This window comes from Choristoneura fumiferana, chromosome 3 (assembly GCF_025370935.1).
Source record: "Choristoneura fumiferana chromosome 3, NRCan_CFum_1, whole genome shotgun sequence".
Lineage (NCBI taxonomy): Eukaryota > Metazoa > Arthropoda > Insecta > Lepidoptera > Tortricidae > Choristoneura > Choristoneura fumiferana.
Genome location: NC_133474.1, coordinates 16854182 through 16860233, shown reverse-complemented (window position 1 = coordinate 16860233; position 6052 = coordinate 16854182). Strand labels below are relative to the sequence as shown.

Genomic DNA, 6052 nt, shown 5'->3' with positions numbered 1-6052 from the left:
TCTAAATTCTAAATATTCTGATATTAACGTGAGATATATATACATATGTTTATTATTAGTATTAGTTACTGTATAGAACTTTCTACAATAGTTAACGATTTAATAATGTTTCCATACATACTTGTTCCAGTTTAACTTGGAAGTTTAGGTACCTGCGAATAAATGAAGAAATATGTGAATATTTTAGCTCTATTATATGAAGAATAGATTCTAATACATAGTGTTGCGTTTAATAAAAAGCTACTTCCTATATTTATTCTGACGTTTTTCAACGAACACGGATGGGTAGTTCAATGTAGTATCACTTTCTAGCTTTACTTAAACTGTAAAAATCGTATTAAGGTGTGAAAGCACAAGGAATTGTATGATATTCTTAACACATAGGCACGTTTGATTTGTTGCACTCGTCTGAGTAAAAAGAAAGTATTTCCTAAATATTCGAGGCGGATGTCTATCGATTTGGTAGTAAGCGCATCGCTCCTGAGTTTTATGATCCTCGTTGTACTTACCTACTCCACTTGTATCGCGTAGTAGTAGGTACGTGGCAGTATACAACATTTTGTATTCTGGTCAGAATTCAAATGGTATAATGCACCTATTTGCATTTCTCTTTTGAACAAAATGGTTTCGAATATTTTAGAATCAGAATGGAGCTTGCTCTTTTATCGTTTATTCACCTGATAATAAATAAAAACAGCTATATATTTGTGCCTGCATAATTTTCGACAGTTCAGTAGGCCAAACCCTTTTCTTTAATATTTTTATGTAGATGTAAAATGGTTAGTTTTAGCATTATTTGCGCTCAGGCTCGCTGTAATCTAAGATGTCGTTCGTTTTTTTGTATGCGTATTGTTTAAATAGTAAACTCACCATTACCATTTTATGTAGGTACGTACCTTTACACATTATCTCAAATTACCATAAATTTTATATTGGCGATTTAAGTCGATAATTACATAATCGCTATATTACGTACTCAATAACAGAGACGAAGTTATCTTATCTCCAAAAAATGACGTAAAAGTGAGATAAGCAAATTAAATAAACTTGAAATTGTTGATTATTATGTTTATGGTGTTGGTTACGGAATTCTGTCCGTGACATGTGAATTCGGCTCGGTCGACGCTACGTAATCAATGTAACGGCAATTTGATATTGTTTGTGACTTTCTAACGAATAAAGTGGTTGTGAATTGAAATTTCGAGGCAATAATCAGTCGGCTCGTTGGTCTAGGGGTATGATTCTCGCTTTGGGTGCGAGAGGTCCCGGGTTCAAATCCCGGACGAGCCCGCTTTTTGTTTTATTACAAAAGTTTTTGTCATTTTATTTATGTTTATGATTATGACACAACACAGTGGTAGAGTCGAAGCTGCAAAGCCAACATTATTTAAAAGCCTGTGTAAGTTTATATTAGTCGGAGTGGAGCAATGACTTTTAAGAGTCGAGTAAAAGCGAAAGTGGCGCTTCGACTTCTCAATAATAAACCGCGATGAATGAGACTAATAAGAATGGAGCTAGAGGAGCAGCCATGCTGAATACGGCTCTATATTACACTGTCGAGTCTGCATCACACCGTCGCAGTAATAGACGTGGTGGAAGTAGAATACGTTCACCTGAAGAGTAGCTACTCACTGAGGCGGTTCCAGCTGCAGTCGCGCCAATCAATGCACTTCAGCTCGTTTGTGGTGCGCGTGACGCAGCTGCTGATGAAGACCGTGAGTGCTGCTTGAAAGATTTCGTATTCCGGTGGTTCCAGGGCACCATACCGCTGATGAATGCGACTCTGTGACGGTGACGCAACGGGGTCACGCCGTTTTGCCGCCTATATAGTTTTTAGTGTTGTTTTTTTATTAATTAGCATATGTATATTTATAGTTATTTATGTGACTGATACATAATGAGATAATGATAATGGTAATTTATTTATTTACCTACAAAGGACATGGTAGGTACAAAATAAACAGTTCTAAAAGTATAGATAAGGCACATTCTGCCGAAATTGAAAATACAAACTGAAATATAGATGCACAGAAAAAACAGAAAAATTAGACCATCACTGGGAATCGAACCCAGGTCCTCGGTAATCCGTACCGCGTGCTATACCGCTACACCACTGATGGTCCACTGATGGTACATTCTGCCGAGATTGCGACGAGTAAAATTAACACATTAATTAGGGTAGGGGGTATGGGTACATCCAAAATTAGTCCTATACCTAGGAAGTACCTATAGTGACTATAGGTACTTCTGGATTGTATATTTTGTGTTGTTCAATGAAAAGTCTTTGTATTGTATTGTATTCTATTAGGTACACGAGCTAAGTAATTTTCGTGGCGGAGACTTACAAAGAGCTAATACAGATTACAGACATAGGCAAAAAACATCAAAAAGTGTGGTCCTTTTCCTTCCCGTACTTACCTAATATAATGGTGGCATTTCTAAATCTGTCGCTCAAAATATTGTGTTGATGGTGGGTGACTCATCACTCATCAGAGACGCTACCTACATAAAATGGTCAATGTCTATATTTGAGTGCACGGGTGGTGGTTTCGTAGTAGTAGTAGTACCTATTGTTTATGTTTAGGTGCAGAGATAGTTTTTGCTGTATTTTGTAAGTAGATGCTTCTGTGTAAAGTTATCCTGTTGATTGACATTAATATTACATATATGCATGTAGGTAGGTACATATTGCTTGGTAGATTTCGTTTCTAAGTAGAAGCAAAGCGTAATTTGATCAATTGCTGTAAGTAGTCAAAAATTCTTATTCGACATATTTTAATATTAATATCTACTCATATTACCATATGATATTGCTTATTTTATTTGAAAGGTTTAGATTTAATAGCGTATAAATTTTTATTTAATCTATAGTACTTAGAGCAAAGATAAATGTTTTTGCACAGGAATACTCATTCATTATCATTACCCAGTTGTAATCAGACATTATCCACCTTGTCCAAAAACAACTTTCTCTCAAGCGTATACGCAATGCATAACCTAAACGCAATTTTCGACCGTTCTTTCAACCGGCTCGTTGGTCTAGGGGTATGATTTTCGCTTAGGGTGCGAGAGGTCCCGGGTTCAAATCCCGGACGAGCCCAAAAATCTTTTTGCTTTTTTTTAATTATTATATGTAGAAACTGTATGTAGTGCTAAAATAAAGTATGCCATCTAGACAATTGCCTCTAGAGTTCAAAAAAAGTTAAAAAATGCGTTAGCGTTGATAGTTCACTACATTTCGACACTACATAACTCAAGTTTTAAAACCAACTTACAGACATACGAACATAGCAAGCAAAAAAAATTTTTGAAAAAAATGAGCATGGTTGTGAAGATAAACGAATATCTACATACACATACATCACACAATAAGATCACGGTAGAGACTGTAAAGTCGTTTTTTATTTCAGGAATAAGATTAATTCAGTAATAAATTTTTGCTAATTCTTCTATGGGTAATGGGTATAGTATAAGGCACCCAACACTATTGCATGTTGCAATTACTCAAGTAAAACTCGATGCAAGCGAAAATTTAAGTTAAGCTAGGTATAGAGATTATTTAAGTACCTATTCAAGTTTATTCCTAAGGAATTCAAATGATCTCACAGAAATACTCATCCAGTTGTAATTATTTGAAGTAGCTGATCCAAAAAGATAATCCTGACAGCTAACTAAGGAGCAAGACGACTCTCATTGAATTGCAAATTGTTTTGAGCCCCATTATCTGCCTCAATGGCTTTGTTAATAACGAGTGCCTGATTCAGAGCGGGACTTGGCAATGTACGAGGATTATACTTCGAAATACAAACGGTACTATAGACCCGTGAATCGAGATCTCGCAGATTACGAACGTACACTTGGATAAGTTCGGAGACCAAGTCAAAGTCTTTGCGTAGGAATCGCGATTTCTCTATACAAAACGTGCCGGGAATTAAGATGGTTGCGAATGCGATACTTAATGAGAATGACAATCAAATTTTAGCGAAATGTTATATTTATGGGTATTTAACTTACTTCACGACACGTGTGTACATACCTAGTACATATACAATAAATCTGTCAAATTCAAACGTTAGAAGTCAAAGTGGCTTCTGGTGGCCAGATTGAATTGAATCGTACATACGTGTATCTTACCACGCCTCTCAGATTAGGTACCAATACCTACGTAAAAAAGCAGTACCTATGTCCAATACTTTTTTCCTCGTACCTATCTTTATTTGGCACAGAAATATGTAGCGGCTCAAAATACAGTTTCTAAACTTAGCTTGTAAGTAGTTTCTAAGTAGGTATAGTGTCTGTGACATCGAACGGACATACAGATAGTCAGAAAGACGAATAGTATGACACTAAAACGGTTCCGTTTATGCCATTTTGGCTATCGAACCCTAAAAATGACGACAGATCACACAGACGCGTGTAAGAGCCTTTCCGTCGGGTATTATTTGAATTATGAGGCGCTAATATGAAATAAAAACGCGCCAACGCAACGGCCGTCGCCGCATTTCAGCAATACACGCGTTATTCCCGGTTCATTCACGGGATGAAATATCGATAGCCGTGGCGGGGCACAATCGGGGATTATGACATTGATTTGTTATGCAAAATGAAGGGCTCCGGGTCGCCGGTTTATCTATCCTGCGGCCGAAGCTGGCGCGTCCGGATATTGCTGCATATTTTTATAGGCTTTACTCGCACTTTTTTAACATTCATAGGTGTAATTTATTAGCAAATGACATTGAGGTACTTTTTACCCCTAGGGATTAAATGATGCGTTTGACTCCCGCTAAGTGATTCTATGTATATTGACGTACTTTGAGAGCATGAGAAGTGAAACATAGTCTTTTTGTATGGGGACCCCCTATAATTTTTGAATATGTTTTATTTACATTTTGTTTGTGTAGGTAAGTAGTGGAAATAGATATTATACACATTATGTAAAAAAATTACCTGTCTATGTACCTATTAAGGTTCTTGACATATAGCCCCGTAACACCCGGACAGCATAGTGCTAGTATAGGATTTTGCTTGTCAATCATCGGGTATAGAACCCTATTTTGCCTTAATATTACTTTGTAATTAATTAATCTACTTTGCTATACTTAGATACACATTAGATATACATACATGGCGCAAATAACTTTTAGGATACTTACGTACCGTAATCTAGATAAGAAGACCATAATAATGCCTAGTATGTCTGGTCAACTTATACGCGGCATCTCGTATTCTGATTTATGATTCTGGATATTAAATAGGCGAATAAGAAGTACCTACCTAAGAAGTTTTAGCAATTTGGTCAAAAATTCCTACTAAATAGATCGATTAGTGGTATCATGGAGTAGTACAGGTACAGAGTACCTAAAAACACACTCCAGAACGATGACTGCAAAAAAGCTAGCATTGAAAAATGTCTCTATCGACCTATTTCCCCTTCACGTAATGTAAAAGCGAGTCGGAATAAGTCAAGCAGCGAGGGCAGGACATGTCAATTTGTCCACGTCGCGGTTGACGAAATTGATGCCAGCCCGGTGACAGCCCCGCCACATACACAAACACAATTACACAAACGAGCTCAATACGAGTTCCGGAACACGGAACATATACATGCACACACAACTACAGGTTCTATGTAGATGAACAGTGAACTGAGCGAGCTTTCCGCGAACAAAAATGACGCGAAATGAAATTTTTCGCGTAGGTAAATAGTCAAATGTTTACTTACATTTTCCTATAAATAAATAGTTTCGTTGGTTTTGCTTTTGGAATGGAATTTTGCTACATAAATAACTTAATCTAACAGGAAAACATTCAAATTGAAAGCTTGTTAATTTTGGAAGTAAAAATAAAGTAAATAAGTAGAATAGAGTAGGTATAATCCAATCTCACATAATCAAGATAATGAGACTGAAAGCAGAATTAACTTCAAAGGTATAAATAATCGCGATAAACCAACAAATAGAAGCAGATTTCAAATGGAAATTTATTGCTTTGTGAAAAATTGCGGGAAGTTAATTTGATTCTGAATATTTTACTGAAGAAAATTGTTTAATTT

The 6052-nt window shown here is 36.3% G+C and overlaps 2 non-coding genes across 2 annotated transcripts; both read left to right on the top strand.

The window, feature by feature from the left end:
* The first annotated feature begins 1218 nt into the window (after positions 1–1218).
* TRNAP-UGG (transfer RNA proline (anticodon UGG)) lies at positions 1219–1290 on the top strand. Its single transcript has one exon. It is a non-coding gene; the product is annotated as a tRNA-Pro (tRNA).
* Positions 1291–3028: 1738 nt separating this feature from the next.
* On the top strand, positions 3029–3100 carry TRNAP-AGG (transfer RNA proline (anticodon AGG)). The gene has a single exon. It is a non-coding gene; the product is annotated as a tRNA-Pro (tRNA).
* The last annotated feature ends 2952 nt before the right edge of the window (positions 3101–6052 follow it).